Source organism: Anopheles gambiae, chromosome 3, assembly GCF_943734735.2.
Source record: "Anopheles gambiae chromosome 3, idAnoGambNW_F1_1, whole genome shotgun sequence".
Lineage (NCBI taxonomy): Eukaryota > Metazoa > Arthropoda > Insecta > Diptera > Culicidae > Anopheles > Anopheles gambiae.
In genome coordinates, this window is record NC_064602.1 from 6,781,992 (window position 1) to 6,804,745 (window position 22,754).

A 22,754-nucleotide genomic window follows, 5' to 3' on the forward strand; every position below is an offset into this window, starting at 1 on the left:
TTCATGTTTGCACAGATTGAATCGCAAACATTCCCACACAAACACGCAAACACACGTGTGTGCAGGCGACCGTCCAAGCGAATGAAATTAAACATATTTAGAGAAGAACACATTTGCCGCTCAGTGTGTGTGTGTGTGTAGGGTGTTGTAGCATGTTTACTTCGGTTGCACTTGGACTTGGAGATGATAGATGGTCACCGTTCGGCTGGGTTGAAGAGACAAGACAGAGCGATAAACAGGCGGGGAGAGTGGGAACTAAACATGAAGCTAGTGCATTTGAAACGTGTGAAATACGAGTGGTGAGACGAGGGAGTGTGGAACAGTTTGGCCATTCCGTATCATAAAACATCAGAAGTCCAGTCCACTGCAAAGGAAGGGATGGAACGAGCAGTTCAGCATGAGCAAGCACCACTGTCCATGACGGGTCGGAATTGCCGCGGTGAAGCATATTCTACCTTCAAGCCGCGCTAGCCCCCGGCCGGAGAAACGGGTTTCGCTAGAAAACGATCAGCCCGGCTCAGACGGCTGGCAGGATGATTGTCAATCTGGTCCCGAGCGAGGTAAAAGGTGGACCGTGTCGTAATCGTGAAATCTTACAACATTGTACGTGAACGTGATGCAATCGAAAGTGGGCAAAGTGTGTTTGTTGCTAAATCGCTTACGGTTAGTGTTGGAGATAGAATAAAGTGAGATTGAATTTAGTCACGGGTAGTGTCCGCAGAAGGCTATTTATAAATGGTTTAAGAGGAAGAAATTGAAATGGTTTTCCATGATGAAAGAAAAAAACATTCAATTTTACGTTAAAGTGTTAAACTATTTCAACGATTATAGAATTGTTTCGTGTATAAATTTAATTAAACAGCTAATTTTACTCTTAAATATGATTGAATACTTCTCTTAGCTACTGAATGACGTCTTATAGTTCATCGTTTTATTTGCAGCAAACGCTGGCCGCTGAAATCCGTCAACCGAACTATCCTGCACGCTAACATATTTCAATTTCTTATACCACAACCACACACAAACACACACAAATGCACACCAACACGGGGCACGATTTGCTTCTCGATGGCCCGCAATCATCATAATAGCGGGGACATAAAAATATCCATTTCTTGCTCATCCCGTGCAGGTCGGTCGCCTCGAGTAGCCCCTTTTGCACAACGACGCCCGCGAACCATTTTCGTTTGGATCGTTGACAAAAGTCGTCCGCCCTGCCTAGACGGATCTGTTTTTTTTTGTTTTTTGCTCTACTCGCACTGCACCGGACTATTTTCAGCTCCATCATTGAAATCGCGAGTAAAATAGTAAACCCAACCGAATGTGGCCCTTCCGAATGGCAGCAAAGGTATAATAGGAATGAAGCAGGAATAAAAGAAGCAGCAACGCACAAGACGTACCATTATGTCGTCCCACCCGAACGAGAAGGTAGAAGGGAAAACGGTGCGACTGTCCCATTTCGGGGCATCATAAAAATCGCATTCACACGCACAGTACCTTCCCAGCTTTCTATACATTCTAGCAAAAAAAAAACCGGTACACCAACCAACACACACGTGTGCGTATAACCGTCGGCGTGTGCGTTCCGCTGCTCAACAGCACGGCCATAAAATCGTTATCAGAAATAAATTGCGTGCAATGTTCAAACTTTATTTTTTACGATTATGTTCGCGGGACGGTGTGCGCACATTATGCGGCGAATGGTGTACGGGCAGTGGCAGTGAAGGGCAACCGAAACGAATACACTGTGGGCTTCGAAGTGCAACCGAAAGCTGACAGTGTAAACCCGCAAAGTATGCAAGTATGAGTAGGAGTTTATCATTTGGTGTGGTGCCGGGGTGGTTTTTTAAGACTTTGAAGCGCACATCCGTTCAGCTTACACGATTTGGGTTGGGTAACGTTTAGGTTGCGAAACGCTCATCTCTCCCACTGTAACCCGATAGCATGTAGCCCCACTGTACCGCCCTTCTAGAAGATTACAAGACTCACAGGTGTGTGTGTTTGTGTATATTTTATTAGGTTGGTTTGGCTTATGGTGCTACCTTTTGCTTGCTCTGAAGGTAGCTTTTTCCATCGGCCACATTGTACGGTAGCTTGACAGCATAAAAAAAGAACCATCACAAACCCCTGACAAGCAAGATGAACCTCGGTGGCACAGTTTTTGCTACCCAAAAGTAGCTTCACTGACGTTACGACTCCGAATGATGCCAACTCCAAGCACCACTGCACAGTGAAGCTCAAACCGGCAAAGCAGTGTGCGCACAATCTCATCGCTGCCGGAAGCGAAAAGCAACATGATGACATAAAAATCCGTTCCATTCCCTTCACGGCACACAGGCACTCGGGCACACGCAAGGTATGTCCATAATTACGCGCCTCCAGCATCAAATGGTGGTGGATCGTGCGTGGAATAAAAAAAAAAACGACAAAGCTAAACGTTGAAGGCAGCATTGCGCCACAACAGCTGCTGCTTTGGATAAATCGATTCGTGTACGGAGCAAAAGCGAAGAATAAAAACCACGCATTGTCTCCTTCACATCACGGCAGAAATAGCGCTGGATGGCTTTTGATCCAGGGCCAGTGCCTGTATCGCAAAGCGCTTAAAAGTATTTAACACAATCAACTCCCGATGCCTGCCAGTGACGGATAAGCATTTGATGTTTTTTTATTTATTCGTTCATTCCGCTTCATGTACAGTTAATTTTTGTCCTCGTTTCACCGTTGTACCGGAGTCCTCCATCAGTGAGCGGTACGCACGGTTAATGGTGCGTGTCGTACGTGAAAAGCCAACGCAATTAAGCGTCCGGGGGCTTCGATTGGCTCCCGAAAACTCGATGAATAATGAAATTTCACTACACAGTTGTTGTAGTGTTGCTTTCTTTTAATGTTTTAAACACCATTTACAGGCCACCCGGAAATACATGCGAGCCACCGTGGTTGGTGGACGGGGTGGACAAGCAGGCCTTCTTTATTGTGGCGTGACAGGCACTATTTTCGATGCCAAAAAAAGCGGCCTTGGGAAATTAAAGCGCACGTTTTTGGCGCTCCAAAATGGCCCACCGTAGCCGACGGTCACACATGCGGCCGTCGGGCTGATTGTTTATGAAACATTGACACGCAATCGGTGTGCCTGTGGGGAGCAGGAATTGAGGGTTTTTTTGTGCCTTTTGTTCCGTTATGGGACTTTCACCACCACCAAGGATAGGCCATTTTCACCTTGAACGTAATGGTTTTATTTGTCGGGGTGAAACTTGTCCGTTTTATCAGCGGCAAGCGACACCAACAGGTGTTGGAATAATTTAATTAGTCGAGTGCGATGTTTTGAAGAGGACAAAAAGATCTTTTATTATCAATCATGGCCAAATATGTTTCATACCAAATAAAAAACTAGTAAAACTTTTACCTACAGAGTACAATTGTTAAGAGCCGGTCTCGTAGTACAGTCGTCAACTCGTACGACTTAACAACATGCCCGTCGTGGGTTCGATTCCAAAATAGACCGTGCCGCCATACGTAGGACTGACTATCCTGCTATGGGGGGAAATCAATTAGTCACTGAACGCCAAAGCCCACTAGTGGGTACAGGCAGGCCTTGACCGACAACGGTTGTTGAGCCAAAGAAGAAGAAGACAATTGTTAAGAAATATCGTATTAAAATGCAAAGACAGTAAATAATTTAAATAGGTACAGCAAATTGCATACTTTTAGGCGTTTTAGGGCAAATATCTTATCTCTTCATTTAAAACATTGATACTGAAGTGTGCAAGGATCTATCTGAGCTGGGAGACTTTAAGAATAAGCAGCAGTACGATTCAATTCACCCCATATTACCCGCACAATGGTCATGACTATGACAGAAATGATCTCTTGCCACATTCGCACTGCAGCTTGCACGACACACGCGTCGCCCGACGTCGCTGGTGTTGCTGTTGATGAAATGTGAGAGCAACGTGCGCTCAGCTCTATTTGCTTTCGTTCGCTTTTTTTCCCTTCTTCATATCTGTTTTTTTACTGCTTCTCCTGCTTCATCTCCATTTAACCATGATCATTTAGCCTGGCACCAGTTGGCACCGCCAGATTGTACGGCACTGGCCTTTTTTACCAGTTCTTTTTCAGTGTGTGTGTGTGAGTGTGCGTTATCTGCTGAGCTTTTAATTCGCACCATTCGACCGCTCCGGCAGGCCCCACTGTCCGCAGTGTTATTAAACATTCAGCAGGAACAATCACTCCACGCACACTTCCAACCAGAGCGCGCGTCAGTTTTGCGCCCGTTTGGGGAAAGCAATCTTGAGAAAAGGGGGACGCATTGTGTTTTTTCCTCTTTTGCCTTGCCTTTTCCCATCACTCTCCGTCACTCCCGAACCTGTCAGGGAAGGAAAATATGGTGTGTAGCTTTCGCCGTTCTTGTGGCCAGTGTTCTCTTTTCGGGGACAGCGACTGCTGGTGGCTTGCAAGCGTCGAGGGCGCTTGGCACAGAACGGTTGCGTTTGCAGACACCTTCCAGCGCACGGTTCGCAGGAAGAGGGTGACCCAGGAGGGTTGGTTGGATTTGATTTATCCTTCTCCTACACCATCCTTGCACCAAACTTTTGGGATACACTTCCGGGACACGCACCGGCGCACCCGGGATTCAGATTGACAGGTGCATTGTGCGACACGCGCGGGACAGCGTAATAATGTTGCTGAGCGGGCTTTAATTTAGTCACGGATGGGTCTCATCGCATCTTATCTTGTAGCGTTTAATGAATCTGGACTGTAGGAAGACCAAGTTGGTTAGTATGCAAATTGTGTTCTGCTCAGTGCAGATGTGTTTAAGACAGCGACGGCACACAATGGAAAGGCAGCGAGCAGCGTTTAGCGCATTTTGCCACGTTGAAAGCTTCTTGAAGTGAACATTTCTTAAAGCATGTGCTAGCACAAAGTTTGTAATGAATAAAAATCTAGCACGAATGTAATTAAGTTACACACACATACACACACACACACACCGACGAAAAGGTGAAAATAATTCAACTAGCTCCAAACGAACCATTCATTTGCCTGTGCTGCCTCATTCATCCATCTTTTCCACGCATCGTAATGACTGTAATCATGTTAAGATCCTCCCTTGCTTCAGCTGGCCCTTCTCACTCGCTCCGGAAAACAATCTGCGAATGAGTGCTTGTGAATGTGAGTTGTTGAAAAGTTCGCCATGCAGAGCCCCAAAGAAGGAGTGGCAAATGCAAATGCACTGCAACGGATCCTTCATACGTGTGGATTGAAATATGTTTGCAAGCTGTTTTGCCGGTAGTGGGTAGGAGAGCGCTTCCAAGTTTGTTAGCAGAATTCATTAACGGTTTGTCAGTAACAGAGCGCCCGGAAGGTGTTGTGTTGCTGAGGAGAGTCTTCATTTTCGTGTGTACGTGAGAGAAGGGAGAAAAAAAAACGACAACAATAAATTCTGTACAAAATAAAATGAAATCCCTCTCCACACGCAGACGAGTGATAATAAATGTCCGCGCCCAACTATCTGCACAATGTGATGCATTTACTTTTTTTTTCTTCCTTTCGACTCTTCCACCAGCCTCGGCAGCGCCAGCTTTTTGCCAAACCGCATACCATCGCAATGGCTGTCGCGCTCCGTGCAGAACTTCATCCGACACACACCGCAATGTGCAGTACATGCAGCTTAGTTTTGCATTCCACTCGCAGGAGCGATATGCAACGGGGGTTCGGTTCGGTTGGCTACGGTTGAACGATCACACACATACCTTCGGTTCGGGTTGGGTGCTGCACGCAACGATGCACATGCAAACCCGCACCGGGGCACTGAGTATTTGCATCAGGTTGCACGGTGCAAACAGCAGGACATCGAGAGAGAGGGTTGTGTACAGTGGTACGGTTTGCTGCATTCAACAGTGCTCCCAGTCGGCCCCCTGATTAATGGGTATTAGAATGTTGGGCGGCATTTGGACGGTGGCATACACGACATTTTTCGCCGTTTTTTTGTAATGGACTCGTGTTCGTTTTCTATTACTATTTTTGCAATAGCTTCTGGGTTGGCCCTGCCCAGCCAATGGGTTCTTCCATTCCATTTTTTTTGTTGCTGCCCAAGCCCGTTGACTTTGTGCTTTTGAATTTGTACAATCACTTCTCGGTCGTTCCCTTTTGTGTTTGCTTCCTGGAGGCGCTTTCAAAAATGAAATCCGTCTCGTGCTCCTTTTTTGTGTCCATTTCTTTACTCTTTCAAAAGCACACTCACACACACAGCAACATGTGCGTGTTGAGTGTTGATGTGATATGGTGCAGGTTGTTTCAATTGCCCGAAGCGGTCCGGCGGCGGCTAGACAACCAGAAATGAAAATGGGCATATAAACAAACAGAAAGCCGTAGTCCCGTCTGTCGGGAGTTTTTGATGTGAAATGAAAAAGAGATTTGTTTTCCCTCCGGGGTGAGTTTTTGGGACTATGAGGACTATGTTTTCGGGGGTACAAAGCTGTGCGCTTCGCCGAATTCATGTAATCCATGCTTCATGATGGGTGTTGCTATGGCAAGATTTGTGCTGTGAGATGAATTTGGCTCGCTGAAGCGAAGTTAAGCAGGATTTCAGAGCCGTTTTGTAATAAGCCTCTAAAAAGCGTGTTTATTCCACGAAAAGCATGTTATAACAGAGCTTTAGTTTTGAAGTATTGGCCTGATTTTTTACAACATCATCATAAAATACCTCATCAAATGGTACCAAACGATCCAGAACCCGACACAAATTGCACCGCAAACATCGTGCGCTATCATTCAATTAATTGTGCCTGCCTGCGCACTGATATACTGTTCCCCGCTGACACACAAAAATCCACTCTCAGCACGTGCCATGTAGTATTATTTTCAATTTATGTCGTTGAGCCTTCGTTCCGATTCCGGGGTTGTTGTTTCTCTTTGCTGATTGCCATTTGCGAGCAAAGGTTGTATTTTCTTTCATCTTTCACTCTCGCGCTACCAGCAACAGCAAGCAGCAAAAAGAAGAAAAAAAGCTTATACTACGAGCCGAAAAGAGTTTGTCTTACTTTTCACCCATTACTTCCCGACCAGTATCCGTACGTACGCGCTGGGAATCGTAAAATCAATATTCCTCCCGTACACCGACCGAGCGGAGCGGCGCATTCGTAACGCAACCGCGGCTGGAGGTCAAACCCGCTCGTTTCCCGATCCCGGAAAAAGCAGCCCAACCGCCTTTACTTTAGCCGGCATTTTTGTGCTGTAATTTTTCCAACCCTCCGCTTTCTCGAGTTGGCTTCCCACCCGAGAGGATGTTCGGTACGAAACGCCTCGATTTCGGGCTTGCCGCGCGCGCGAATGGTGTGCGTTGGCTGGCGGGCGTAGAAACACAGAAAAGCTTTTTCCACAGTGAAGTGAGGAAAGTGGAACAGAGAAAAAGTGAGAGAGAGAGAATGGGATGGTATACTCTCCCTTACTTTCTTGGTGTGGTGCTGCTGTTCGCTTGGTACACGACCACATCGTGTAAAGGCGAATGTGTGTGCGGTTCGCGGTAGTGGCGGAAAAAAGGCGTGCGTTGGAAGGCTGATTTGTTTCATCGACATACACATTCGCACATTCGTACACACCATTACAATCTCAGGCGAACTTGTGTGTACTCAAACACACACACACACACGCGCGTACAGAAGGATTCAAAGACCAGCATGTGACCTATGAAACGCACTCGAGCAAAGAAATGGAGCTTTGGAGTATTCGCAAGACATCAACAGTCATTCAATTTCACACACACACACACACACACCCTTTCCACTTGAGTGCACAGCATTGCTGTTCGTGTTTTGCAATCAACCCCTAGCTGCAATAATTCACTTTTGCCGAGCAAATTAAAATGCAATTTGTTCACCCCTCTTGAAGCTGGAGAGCTGTTTTTTCCCTTCGAACTTTTCCCCGAACAGACATCTGATGCGCATTGTGCCAGTGTGACAACGAGTGCCGGTGCAAATGGTGGTAAAAAGGGAGTCCCACTATCACTCGGCTAAAGAAGCGATCTTTTGCTTGGGGTTAAGGCAACTGGGTTGTGCTTTTTAAGATGCGAACGATGACGAAGATTAAGCGACCTTACCAATGAAGTGGGTTTAATGCTCCATTGCAGAAGGGTTGTCGGGATTTGGGTCGGGAATTAGTTTATAAATTGAACTCGTTCTCGTCGTTCGTTTGTGTGGGTTTCGACGTCACAGCTTAGACTCGGCACGGATTGGTGCTTTGAGCTTTATTCTTAGTTGGAGCGGGGAGTTTATGAGAGCAAATGAATTGAAACTATAGACCCAAGTGACGGATTTATAGAGAGCGCTTTGGAAAGTAAGGATTAGTAGAAAAAGAAATGGATCATTAAGAAGTTTTGGGTGTCACACTGAGACCCCAGAGATAAGAATAACCTTATTTCAAACTTTGATGATAGAAAGTTTAGATTTCTGGTGATTTAAATTAGTAACACATATTAAATGTCAGTAGACACAAATGCCAAATTTAACAAGATTATTAATACATCCTCAAGCCGGTCCTGATGTAACGTCTTGTTTATTTTCTCCCACGCCAGTGATGCCACCACGCAACGTGGAAAGTTTCACACGAGCAAGCTATTTTGGTGCCGGACTCGGTGGAAATAGTTAATGCCCTTCTGGGTAGTGATAAAATTGAAATGTTCCAAAATAGAACCACCTGTAGCGGGAGGGTTAATCGGTCGGAAGCTACACGTGCACGCAATCCCGCGGAACCTTAAACCGTATCTCTTACTCATATGCTACCGCCTCAAAATTGTTGCTTGAGTTGTCAATTTTGGGCGTTAAGATTAGAATGAATAAAGCTTTCCTCTGAAGTATGCATTTATCAGAGCAATGATTATTAGTTTTAATTTGTTTCGAGTTAATTCATTATTCCATTTCATCTAGAAAGGGCACTAAAAATGCCAACAAATACAGCACCGTCGCCCCGAGGGAGCTGTCATAAATACCACGCCGAGCGAGAACAAGCTGGTCCACCGTCCACCTAGCAACAGGAGTGGGCACGTTCTATCGGTAAAATCGATTTTATCGATCCAATTCCAGTAGGGTCCTTGCGTGGGGTCGTCCTTGCTCGTAGGAGCGGGTACACACTCTTCGCACCGCAAACACGCGCGCGCGTTGTGGGAGACTCCCGCCCCGTGGTCAACCTTACAACACCACAGCGGTCACCAGTGCGCCGTGTTTTACACCAGCACCGTTGATTAAAACCACTAACTATTGGTTCACTGCACTGCTTCCGTTCCATGCACACTCTCCGTCCGCTCTCTACTCGTTGTGGTCGTACATTAAATTTGGCTGTGTGCTGTGTAAGATAATGCGAATACATTATTTAAAGCCTTACCTTCGTGCATTGCTTCCACGCTGGGGGGTACCCCTAATGGCCTCCGGCGACCTTCAACGACACGCAACACACACACAAACTAGCTGGCTTGTTTGGCAGCGTCGCACGCAGTAAGACAGGATTTCCGTTCCGTCACGAAACAACTGAGGGGGAAAAACTCGTGGAGGACCCTTTTTTGTTTAGCAACCGAATGGCGTCTTGACTCGGCGGTGCTGTCGAAAGCACTTCAGGATTCACCTCCACGACAGGCTCTCAATACTTGCGACGCACACGCACACGACGCGACACCATCCAACACACACCCACTTAATGGTAGTGTCACTTCAGCCAGTACACAGCACAACTCGCAGCAGCGTACATTCTTCGAGGTCGGGCACGAAAAAAAGAAAGCAGACAAAACTGGGCGCTTTATTGCTTTACACCGCCTCCAAAAAAAAAACTAAAAGAAATCAACAACAACCGCGGGGTCACACACTGATCAGATACGAAGCGCTTCAACCATTTGCAGCACGTAATGCCGGCCCGGCCGGTACTGCTGGTGGTGGTGGTGTTGGCGACACCGATCGATTACCATTTTCACCGTCATTTCTTTTACGGGCGACACATTTTTTCTACACTTTATTTTCACTTTTTTTACACCAGCTCGGAGCGAGCTTTTAGGCTGCAAACAAGCTTCACGCGCGCACAGGCTCTTACATCCTTCAGGGAATTATTATACACATACACACACGCCCGGTGGTGCTATTGCGAGAGGAAAAAAATGGGAAATGGGAGGCGAAAAATGGATCACATGTTGTAAAATTATGAAAACACTCATACGCGTGCACACATACAAACACACACTACATTGGATGTTGCCTTCAACGTGAGGGGGTTCAAGTTGTTTATTTTCTCCTACCCAATGTCATTATCAACGACCAGTTGAACATGAAGCTGGGTCTTTAATTTGAAGCATAAAACAAAACCTTCGGCCGGGTGGCTAATGTTTGCATTTTTCCCTTACTTTCCCCCCTATTGCTTTACTTCTACGAGCTGCCGTTCGAAGGTTTGGAGGTTTGATTCGATACCTCTTTCGAGAACGTAACGCCCATTTTCAATCCCTTTTTTTCATTATATTAGAAACATTCAATTAGGGAGGCCCTTAAAGGAGCTCTTTGAAAAAGACATAAAATTAAACAGAAATGAAAAGCAAACCGTACCACAAGCGTGTGGAAGGTTTTTGGGAGAAAAGAAAAGCGAGTTTTGATTGAGGCTTTTTTTTAACTTGCCTTTCCAATTGGAAAGGAGTGTCGCAGCAAACCCTGTTGAAGGGGTTCTATTTGTTGAGGGTTTTATTTGCTCCGGTTGCTGTTGAAGCATAATTTCTGGGGGGGCGCTCGTTTAGTCAAAAACCTCCCGAAGAAGAAAACGAATGGAAACCCGTTACTTAAAAATAACTTCACGCTCTCCACGCGCGTTGCAAATGTCTTCATGATCAAAGGGCTGGTGCAAAGGAATGTACAAGGGCGACAGACAGAGGCTCCAAACAATGCCCGTTGTAAGGAGTGTTGGCGTCTGTTTAAACTATACTTGAAAACTCCCGGTTGGCAATTGTTTTCCAGACGAAAGGGCCCTGCCTGCCTGCCAGAAGAGGCTTACCCGGTACCAAAGTCTCCCCATCCCTCAGGTCAGCAAAAAAAAAGGGACGTCCCAGTGGGACAGTGGGCGAGCGAGTTCTTCGCCTACCATTGCCCGTACTGTGCTGTTACAGTACACACAAACACGAAACACGCTGCTAGACCGCTACTACCACCGTCAGCACCATTACCATTAGTAGTGTCTACCTTTACTACAGACCCGTAATGGAGTGAGGTGGGTGGTTTACACCTGCCCTTCCCCAACACCCACACGCACACACAAACATACACTTGCTCTACCCTTTTTAATAAAGGACATGGATTCTTTCCGTGGAACTTACAGGCACACACACACAAACAAGGATACACTAACACACACGCACAGATACACTTTTGGTCGTTCGCACTCAAGCACGTGTGCAACCGTGCCCCGTCCACTGGTCCACCCACGGACAAACACACAAACACACACACACACCTACACAGGTACACGAAGGTCCTCGACGGGTATGGCAGAGAACACCGTCCCTTGACGGACGCTAAACGGACGTTCCGAGGCAACTGCGAAGGAATCGAACGACGTCTCGATTGCTACTGAAAAGTGGTACCGCTCGGCAGGCACGATCTCGGCTCACGGCGTTGAAATCAACGCGTTTCGTCGACTTTGCTGGGTTTACTACGATGGGTTGCGCAGGGTTGTCAAACATTCGAAAGAGTGGAATGGAAGGTTTTCGTGTTGTTTTGAGCCGCTTTTTCATGTTCTTGTATCTCAATCTCATTTAATATCATCTTATTCCAAACCAGTGTAGATCATTTTTCTTAAAATTATAGATCGTTATTTATAATAATAATTTAATTCGATAAATATCCAAAATTTGGCAATGTCAGCCTATATTTTATACAATTTTATTGAACTTTTTTACTTACATAACAAATTAATATAAATAAATAATGTTAAATGTTATTAAATAAAGTAAACTAAAAATCGAATTCATTCATTCTCTCAGTTGAACAAAATTAAAAAGAAATAAATATTTGTTATTAATCTTCTCATAGTAATCACTTTTGTTGTTTTGATTTAAACTGATCTCTATAATCTGATTGCTTTATGCTCAATGTTTGAATCACCTGCACTAACAGTGCATTTAATATTGCAGAGATTTTCTAGAGTAGGAGAGAGATAGAGAGCGAGAATGAGCGAATTAATACTGCCTTTCAGACCGTGAGATGTTGAAAATCGACGAAAATAATCCACCAACGGTAGCGAGAGCAATAATCGACGAAGAGAGGGTGCTGCTCTCCGCCGACCCGATACACATTCTCCAATGTTATGAAAGCATTACATACAAACCGACAGTGAGCGCACGACAGACGACCGCTCTGGTGTGAAACAACATTAACCAGAGCTTGTGGAGAATGTGTACAAGTAAACCAAAAAAAAGGAAAGAAAACTACATTTCCTACACCGCCGCCACGATGCGGGAGTAATCGCGAGCGAACTGGAGCGATGTGTGAAAATGAGCCGGGATAAACAAGAGAGCGTCCAAAATGTCCGTAGTAATAACGCCACTAGCGTAACCGCTACCAGCAGCTGCTCGCGGGCGGGGAAAGCGGACGCGAATGGGAAGGATATCAACCCGCGCCTACCGCTCACAAACTTCCCGGTTGATGACTGGTGTGTGTGTGTGTGCGCTTTTTTTCGCGATGGAAATACATTGTTACATTAAGTACTGACTCTACTCGGGTAGGAAGAAGCTGGCTGTAGAGGTGGGTGGAAAAACATCAAAAGAAGAGAGCGAACACTCTACCTCGCAAGGAAAACTCTCTTTCTCTTCCATCGCGGCGCGTCGCGGGAAAGAAAAATCGGTACGAAACATTACACGGAGAGCGGTTGCTTGATGTATTTCGGCGTAAGGGATTGTTATGTGTGTGTGTGTTTTTTTTTTGTGCTTTGCCGTCGTTCTTCGCCTACACGAAACAAAAGACTTTCGGTGGGGCGCTCTTTTTTTTTGTTGCTGTATGAGACGGAGGGCGTGTAACTGACGCTGGAATTTAGATCCCGTGGCCCGTCCGTCTTGGTGGCACACAAAGAGAAAATTTGCTCAACAGATAGCGCGCTTGGGATGGAAAGAATGCCGAGCGGGTTTTTGCGTTTGTTTCGTTTTGTGTTGTTTTTTTTTGTTTTGTTTTTAAGGGTACTAGCAGGAAGTGTCATAAGTTTGGCACACTTTTCAACAATGTTTATGCGTGGTTGGAAAATATTTACTTTCATGCTAGGCCTTTTTTGCTGTGTCCTTGCAGTGAAAGTTGGCAGTAAAACGTAAACTTCCGTTTTCCACTAACTGGGACGCTCATAACACTCGAACGAGCTTTGAAGGTTGGCATGGCACGATGAAACAAAGCGCTCAACTGTTGCAAATCGTTTTAATTACTTTGTATTAAAATTGTTTTTAATTGTGAAAATTACTATCTCGCTATCTATGCAAATAAATGGCAGTTGAAGGGCTAAAGGTTCTATCAAAATCAATAATAAATGCTTTATTAAGGATATCTTCGCTCAACAAGAAAGCTCTTCATCAGAAATGCTTTCCACGAAGTATACAAACACTTCTAATTGCAATAAAACCTACTGCCCTTGACCCTACAATCCCTTTGAGCGTGTTGAATGAACGTTTGTGATCTACTGGCTTACGCTAACACCAGCTCTTCTACATGCATATCCAAAATCAACTAGCAAATAGCCACTTACCTAGGGCTAAGCCACCCTTGACTTTGGCCATCTCGTCGTTGAGAGCGGGAGAGAAAACGAAAAAACGAGCGGAAAAACAGCTTTCCGGTAATGATTTATTTTTGGCTCACCTGTTTCCCGTGGCCAATAAGCCACCGTTACGTTTGCTTTCAACAACACACTTGTGTGTGTGTGTGTGTGTGTGTGTGTGTGTGTGTGTGTGTGTGTGTGTGTGTGTGTGTGTGTGTGTGTGTGTGTGTGTGTGTGTGTGTGTGTGTGTGTGTGTGTGTGTGTGTGTGTGTGTGTGTGTGTGTGTGTGTGTGTGTGTGTGTGTGTGTGTGTGTGTGTGTGTGTGTGTGTGTGTGTGTGTGTGTGTGTGTGTGTGTACTTCCAAACAAGCCACCCGCCGGAGAAAACGACCTCCATGCACGCGCTCGTCACACTCGCTGGAAAATGAAAACCACCTGCCCTACTATCCACCAGGAAATGGTTCATTTTGAAACCCGGTCCCGATTCCGCTGCCGGAGCTTCCGGAACTCCCCGGTTCCGGCTCACACGACGATGGCTTTGGGGTTGAGATTTATTACGGCCGCGTCCCCGTCGGCGCAAGATTTATTGGGACAGGTCCTGCTTTGGCTTCGGTACGGCTTCACCAAACGCGAGGGAGGCGGAGGAGGAACCAATTCAATATGGTGACAGAATTGAAACTAAAAAACAACAACGAAAGGAAAGAAAGTCATGTTGACACAACAAAGTACACATACACACACACATAGACACATATGGGCTCACACATGGTTACAATGTACACATATCTATACACCAGTCCCGGATGGTGGTAATATTTCCGGCCCGGTGGCCTGGAAAGGGAGTATGACTGTCTGAAGTGTCCTGATTTACACTCATCCTAGGAAACACACCAACAAAAAAAAAAACAACACACATTTTAACGAACGGAAAAAACGAACGGAAAATTTAGTGATTGGAAAATGAGAGCGAAGCGTAAGGGAAAAACAAAACGCCAAGAAGCAGCAGCAGCAACAAACGGCGAACGTGCAACAATTTTCCCTTTCAAACATCTTCCGACAGCTCCGTTCGGGTGGAAAATGTATGGCAATTTGTGTTCCGACGGTTTTGTGCCTTTTTTGTTTTTGTTTTCATGGTCTCTTCTTTCACCAATCCTTCGCAAAACTTAACGTGTGTGTGTGTGTTCGTTTGGGGTTTTGTTCCTTTGTTTCCGGTTGAGGATAGGGATTATTTTTAATAAAATAAGATATACGATAATGGGGATAAAGTGCGCGAAAGCGTGATGGACGCTACGCACCATTTACATCCCCAATACGCGCACGTGTTACATTTATTTTCACGCCTGTTTCCCTGCCAGTGTGCTTATCTGTCTCTTGTTTTATAAACCATAAATTTCAGTTCAACCGTTACAAAAAGCATCCCTGAGTACGAAGCCCTTTCTCCTGTAGGGAAATGTGTCGACATCCTCTTGTAAGCAGATAATCATCTTTAAAAGTGTCTTAACGATTTGAAGCATTTTGATTGGCAAATTTCTTCCCCCGGCTTGCCAAATCGGTGTTGTAATGTTGGCCCTCCGTAATGTAAATGCCTCCCGGCACGCTCTTAATTTAAATTAAACGAAACGAATCGTCATCGGTTAGGCAGTTCCTTCCCAAAGTTCCCCTAATGGGGCGGCTGCGGTCCCTAACCTTTTGCGTGAAACGCACTTACGTCGCTAACCTTGCATGCTGCCCCGTCTTTCTTTCTTTCTGTTTTTTTGCACACCAAACGACATTAGATATTAATTCGCGTAGTTCCAATTGCCCTCCAGGGGAAGGGGGAGAGATGTGAGCGCCAGTTCCACGGAACCAGTGAGCCAAACGGAAAATGTGACCCAAAAGTATGGTCAAGGAAATGGTCCGTTTATTGACCTTGGGAGGGCGGGCGAGATAATGTGCTTCTTCATATGTGTGTGTGAATGTGTGTCTGTATTACTCTGAGAGTATTTATGTGTGTGTGTGTGTGTGTGCGTGTGTGTGTGTGCTTGTGCGATTGGAAAGGCAAACACAGTGTGGGAAAAGAAAAGCTCCCGGCTCACTTTCGGTAAATAATTTATTCCCTCGTAGTACGCTAGCGCCGGGGCCCGGGCCGAAGGCTGAATGCTGCTTTATGCCCTTTTTGTGTATTGATGTACCGCTGTGCCCGAACCAAAGCAGCTATTGAAGTGTGTAGGTTTGTGTGTGTGTTTCTGTGTGCGTATCGGTAGACCACTTTCCTCTGTCCAGGTTTTGCCTTCGGGGGGTTCGGTAAGGGCATTCCGTTCCGCAAAGGAGCAAAACTTTCACTAAAAATTGCTGCGAGGCGGACGAGTGGCGAAGTTCTGCGTCCCGCCCGGACGCCCGCGACGCTCCCTAGAAGGACAATTTTCCCGAGAATGCTGGAATGCGAGAAACAGTCCGAAATTGTTGCTTTAGCTTCTTTTTTTTCTTCGTTTTTTTGTTACTTAAAAAGGGAAGCAAAGATTTGGAGCGTTTTAAAATGTAGAGCTTTTTTGGCAACTAATTCCAGTGTCGAGTGCATTGTAACTGTAAGGAAATAGAGTCGTTCTGGATGGAGAATGATCCTTAAAGAAAAAATCGTTTCATTGTGTTTGTTGGTAAAGAATTGGTAAAGAATCTAATTATAAATATTTTTTTCAGCATTGCAATCCTGTGTCTATTAATAAAACTGTCCTTGCGCAAACCTCTTTCCTCAGCGTCGAATCGTTCAATAATGCCAAAGAGTATAAGATTCTTAACCTAACAAATAAATAAATCTTTGCAAGAGTATGACTCAGTACACTCTCATGCATTACATCCTTCTAAGAACAATTCAGGATTATTTATTTGTCTAAAGTGACGCATCTGAACAAAACAAAAAAACATGCAATATCGTTTCCCAGACAGGTTTAAAATTTTCATAATACACCATCAGCGCTCAACCGATTCCAGCAAGCGAGCTAGAGCTACCTCTTTGTTGTCTCACGTTCAACAGCGACGTGATTTCCAATCCAAACAATGGCGTGAGCTCCGTTCGAGTGTTATTACTTTGCACCGAGCCATGCGACGTTACATTTAAGCTGAAGTTTGGCAGAAACTCCACTACATATCAAATGGAAAATGAAGCGAAAAATGCGATTTGCACAAATGATTTCGTGTGTGTGTTGCCTTCTAGCGGCACTGTTTTGCTTCTAAGTGCGCGCTTTGCAGGACGATACACACCGGTTCCGGTTGGGCTGGCGCACTTTACCGTCTTTACCATTGTTGTAAAAGCTTCCGATCCCGAAATCAATATTATTCAATTTTGAACGGATTAGGAAATGAGCGCGGGGGGGGGGGGGGCTTTCTTTGTGGCAGCGAATATTTTTCTGGACCCAGCACCGTGTTGTGGGTGCTGAGGTTGGCTTGTTTTTTCGCACTGCCGCCTGCTTGCTCATGAGAGATTTATAAGTTCGTAAAGGAGGATGCCAACACACACACACACAAAATTCACGTCCATACCTAATGCGGGTGCGTTTTTCGATCGTACCCGAAAGCACAGCATCCTTTCCGTTTTCGACACACACACAAAAAAAAAACGCGTACAGGCCGTTTTGTTCGTGACTGGGTGAACACGAAACAAAATGTTTCATCTTGGCGGTTGCGAAAGAACGGCGGCGTGGCAGACAGCACTCACAAAAAAGTAGAAGCAACCACGAAAGCTTGGGCTGATATTTTAGATACTTTACATGCCTCTCGGGGCCTTGCTGAGACGTGTTTTGTAGACGCAGACCCCCACCCACAGAGAGAGGGCTCGAGACGGCTTGTCGCTAAGCGAAGGAGAAGATAGCAATCTACGCCAGGACTTAATTTGATCCTGACGGCTTCAAGCGGCCGCTGATGCAGGAAAGAGGGAGCAATGTCTTCCTTCTCTTTAATGCTCCCTTCATCTCTCCCTCTCATACACACACACACGGAGACGCATTTATTTAGCCACTCGATAAAGGCACCGAATGGGTGGAACGGATACACCAGCGACCGTTCCCAACACGCTTTAGCCGTCAAGCTAATCCGTCCCCGTCATTCCCATCACGCGCCGGTAGCAAAGTGTTAAGCTTTATGCAGCGTGTCGCAAAACATTGACAAGCGCCAATGAGTGCCCACCTGGGAGGTTTTGGCGCATCGTTGGCAAATTCCAGCCGAAACCATTTCACAGTGCGGCAAATGGACGGAGCGTTGACGACGCCTCAAGGAATTGCTGACTAGAACGATCCTATTGGAATTGATGAAGGTGTTAGGGTAAAAGGAGGAAGGTAGAGGTATGTTCGGGCCGGTTCGAGTCACTGACATCAAACAATTATTCTTGTAATGAACATTCACCCGGAAGAACATTCTCAATAGGTTGGTCGATTGGACTGCATTCACAAGTAATCGATAGTGTGGGTCGTATCTCCATGTAGGACAATGAAGGTGATGGCGTAGATCAATCGTGATACAAAAGGGGTTAACTGTTCACATAACTTACTCTAAACAATACTATAAATTAGTATGAAAAGACTTTAATTCCATTTTCGATAAAATTCCAAACAGTCAAGAAACTCTGTAACTCGATTTAAAGCCTTTTCTCAGAACAGAAACCAGTTGAATGTACTTGACCGGCTATCGACATTACTTTACATCCCATTGCCTGCTTTCCCTTAGTTTTCCATCTTCCGCATCTGCCTCAGCGGAACTGGGTTATGCAAATAAGTGAATCGACCTTTTGTTTGAGCACAGCTCAAGTGCACAGCTCGTGAACGGTTCACTGTCAAAGTGGAGAGAGAGCGAGTGTGAAAGAGAGCAGAACAAAGCGCACAACACGCCATGCCAGCTCCATCAAAGCTCATCCCGGTGAACCTTTTTGTCAATTTGGCCCCGGTTCGCTCTTAATTTCGATCGGAATCGAATTCGTGGCTCATTCGAATGCTAATTCGATCGGTGCTGCTGATTATGCGGAAATATGAACTTAATTTGGAGCGCAAATGGCACGGTGTGCCAAAATGGATGTAAAAGAATACGTTGGAACAGTACCGTGTCCATTTCCTTCTCGGAAGCATTCGTTCACATGCCGGAGCAAACATTGTTTGCTCAAAGCTTCTGGTGGTGTTGATGGAGGAAAGATTTACCCAACGGCTTATTGGAACACTTACGCGTGTGTGTGTGTGTGCGAGTGTGTTTTTGTACACACGCTGAGATTGTATTGACATGTAATGGCTAAACAAATTATAACACTCTCAGATTAGAGTTTATGGTCTTACAAATCACCCGATGGAAGAGAAAATGGTTACTGGATGGGCTCTGGAGCCAAATGGATCGATTCTGCCCTCCCCAGTGGACACTCATTTGTGGCTAGCTGATGGCAGCCGCGTGTGGAGTGTGCTGTGCTTTATGGCCTTCATTATCGAGTCTCATAAACATCGCACACGCACACGTCGCCTCGCCTCGGTTGGTCGCATTTCATTCGGCCAAGTATTTTTCTCCCACAACTCCAGTGTGTGTGTGTGTACGTGTGTTTGTGTGGTGGCGCTGATGCAGAAGGTGGAAAAAGCATAAGTAAAGTCGCCGTCGCCGCACACAAGCTCACATTCATTACCGCAAGCGCACCAGCCACCAGGCGTCTCCATCGATCACATGCGCAACAATCGTACCGTATCGGGAAGCGGCAAAACATCGAAAAAGAAACGCAAACACTCACACACACGAGCCGGATTCGTTTCGCCTCCCAAGAAGTCCGATTATAGGAAGCTTTTCTCTCGTCTCCCCGTGGCCCCCCTCTCCCAAATGCCCTATCGATCCACGATTTATGGTGTGTCGCGCGTTCTTTCACCCACCAAAACCGGCACGTAAGTAGCCCTCGTAGCCGCACAACCCAAACGCGCCCCGAAAGGGCAGCATCTTCAGCTGCACGGTTTCGATCTCTTACTTTTGGCCGTACATGCCTTTACGCTACACCCGGTTCCAGCAGCGACGGGGGTTGGTTTCGTTTCGCTTTTCCGTATCCTTCCCTGTCGATTAATTTGCCATCAGTGCCATAAAAGATTCATTACCACCTTGCACCCTTACCGTGCCGCGGGCTCGCCATGGCAATCGCGGGCTGGGTGGTGTAGGAGAGTTGCTTTTGTTTTTTTTTTTTTTGCTGAAAAGAGGCTTTTTTCCTTGCGTTGCCTGTTCTAATGTGTACAGAAAGCGCCAGGGCTTTCGCTCGCTAGTATCGGTGCTGTGTCGCAATGCGACTTCTTTTGTTATTTTATCGTTGAAGCTGATGGTGTAGGGAAAGAGGGACGAGGCGAAAGGATCAAGGTCGGATTAGTATAACGCAGAAATTGCATGAATTTAAGCGCTTTCCTTCTTGATTCGCGCAGAATCGATCGAAGCACTGTTTTGGGAAAACAAATTCGTAAGCAGAGATAGCAGGTGGCAACCAATGGAGTCATCATTTATGTGTGGCTGATTTTAAAATGGTCCAGTGATGTGTTAAAATTTATAAAGAGAAATAAAAGGAAAGAAATGATGTAAACGTGAAAAATAATGTAAAAATAATTATTCAGATGTTTCAAAATTTTCCATTTTCGCTGAACAAAATAACGTCTAAGATCTATTCAAATTCACGCTTTATGTTTTTGATTGTTCTTCATTTGACACCAAAAAATGATAAATTACTATTCAATGATTACAGCCTCGCCCATCAACCGGTTTGATCAATCAACCTTTGCAACCTGCCCAGACATATAATCACTACCGAATGTGTTTTCCCCCATTCGCCCCATCAAATAACGAGACACAATCAATGCCACCCCCTTCCTCCCCCCCCCCGCCCCTGCTGGGACATTGGCAGACAAAAGTCAATGGGTTCAGAAATCACGAGACAAAAATCTTTACAACACACAAAGGAAAATTGAAACAATCTTTCACCACGACGGGCTCCCGGAAACGGACAGACGACAAAGCATCATTCGACAGAGCAGGGGGGAAAACCAGCTGGGGGAGAGAAGAAGCAGAGGTTCTCATCAGCACGGAAGGCACGTTTTTTGGGAAGAGTTTTGCTCGTAATGTTCCCCAGCGCCCAAATCTCCACCCGTTGCTGCTCGCTGATGCCCTTTCCTGCTGACATACAGCAATGATTGTTTATGATGATGGCTTCACCCGGGGCTTTGCTGTGAATTTCACCGGTTCTTTGTGTTCTCGCTTCGCTCACAACCGGAGAGCGTTGGCTTTCCGTCCACGGTAGCGAACCATTTTCCCGACCATTTACCGTCCGACAAATGACTTTTGCGAACAGTTTCTTACGTGGCTGGGTGTCTCATTTGCTACAGAACGCGCCCGTGTAGGGGTGAGTGTGTGGGTAATGTGAAGAGACAGTATGAAAATAATGTTTATAGGAAGCATGCTTTGAAATAGCATTTTCTCGTGTGTTAGTAGGTTTCTTAGGTAATAAACATACCGTTTTAAAATGTGTACTACAAAACTCAACATGTGCCGTTATTAATTAAACAATTTCTGAAATTGTTTCTTCCACTTAAACGCTTATCACACTCAAAGGAATAATGTTACGTTTTAAATAGTCTACATGTGCAGTAAAATAAAACAAAACACACAAACACAGCGAGGACATTAAGACAAGAAAGCACAGCGAAACAACATCATGAGTGCTTCCCGAAACCGACTGAAAGACAAAGACTCGGCGTCCGTTTCACCCTTCACCAACGGAGCGAGCCGCACCAAAGAATCACCATGAAAGCTGTCGGCGTTCACCATCTACGGCTTGGTTTGTGTTTTTTTTTTGCCGAACATTAAAACGACACGGACCACCACGGCAAAAGGGGTTGAACGATGAAGCAGCATCGAAATGAAACATATTTAAGCTTTGCCGGGCTCCATCTCCAAGGGCTTCATTTGTGGAGTGTTTTGCTGCGGATTGCCGTGCGAGAGTGTCTGTTGATTGCTTTCTTGAAAGTGTACTAGAAGATACTAGTGGTGTGGTCGGTGCGTCGTTCAGTGAAGAAGCGCCTTTGAACGGCTTTTATTTGAAGGTGGTTTGTTGCCGTTCCGATTTCCCGGTACGTCTGCCTCTTGCTTCACAAAATAAACCGTTTTATTGGTTCTAAAAATTGGTAAAAATTTCAGTCTCTTTCACAGCATCCAGCGAGTTTGAGTGGTTGGTATGGTAACGGTTTTTCAAGCTTTCAAGTGCTACCGAATCAGCCGGGCAATAAATTCGCCCCACCAATAACCATGAAACGGTTCCGCGGAAAAAAAGACGTAACGGCAACACGTTTTGCGTTAATGAAGGCCCCACGGTTTTGATGAACAGCTTACCGCTTGCCCTAATTTAATGATTTTTTTTTTGGTAGGGGATATAATTCGCCACATCTCACGCAGCTAGCCAGCCAATGAGCATACTTCCTTTCTTGAAGAGCATCCCCAGGCACACAGCAAGGCTCTTTTTGGTGTCTCGCAAGAGGCTCGCAATGAAATAAGTAACGTGGCATGTCTTGCGTTTTCGTCCCCCCCCAGTGCCCTTCTCCACCGAAACGACGAGTGCGAGTGGGCAGCGTGAGCACGCCGCCATTTACTTTGTTTAACCGTCAGAAGCACTAAACAGCCGTCATTAATTTCCCCGGGTCGGTTTCTTATTTGCAAAATTTACGAGCAGCCGTAAAAATTGTCCACTGTCTGTGGACTGTCGTCCACTCGGCGCAACACTGCCCACGTAGGAGAGGAATCTCGAATGAAGTCTTATATCTTCCTGATGCTATTTTGCACAAACACTTTGTGCTTTTCTTGGGTATGTTTGTTGGGTATGTATAGCAGGAGAGTGTTAGAAACAAAGAAAGAGAAAAAGCAAGCGAAAGAGAGTGACTGATGCCAGCGATCACTGCTGTGAAGAGTGTCACAATATTGTGTTTTGTGGATTTCTTTGAACTAATTTACGTCAATTATTAATTGCAACAAAATACAATAACACGGCCATGA

General features: G+C 45.6%; 1 protein-coding gene across 7 annotated transcripts in view; it reads right to left on the reverse strand.

Moving 5' to 3' along the window:
• Nucleotides 1-11,602, reverse strand: part of LOC1277770 (potassium voltage-gated channel protein Shaw) — a 67,783-nt gene extending 56,181 nt beyond the window's left edge. For 4 of the 7 annotated variants that reach the window (XM_061656413.1, XM_061656408.1, XM_061656415.1 and 1 more), the window contains exons 1-2: nt 11,333-11,602; nt 9,376-10,116 (exon numbers count right to left, since the gene is read on the reverse strand). The gene's annotated coding sequence lies outside the window, so the exon portion shown is untranslated. Of the gene's footprint in view, nt 1-9,375; nt 10,117-11,282 lie in introns of all 7 variants that reach the window. The other 3 variants (XM_061656412.1, XM_061656411.1, XM_061656409.1) reach the window with 3 other exon arrangements.
• Between the last annotated feature and the right edge of the window lie 11,152 nt (nt 11,603-22,754).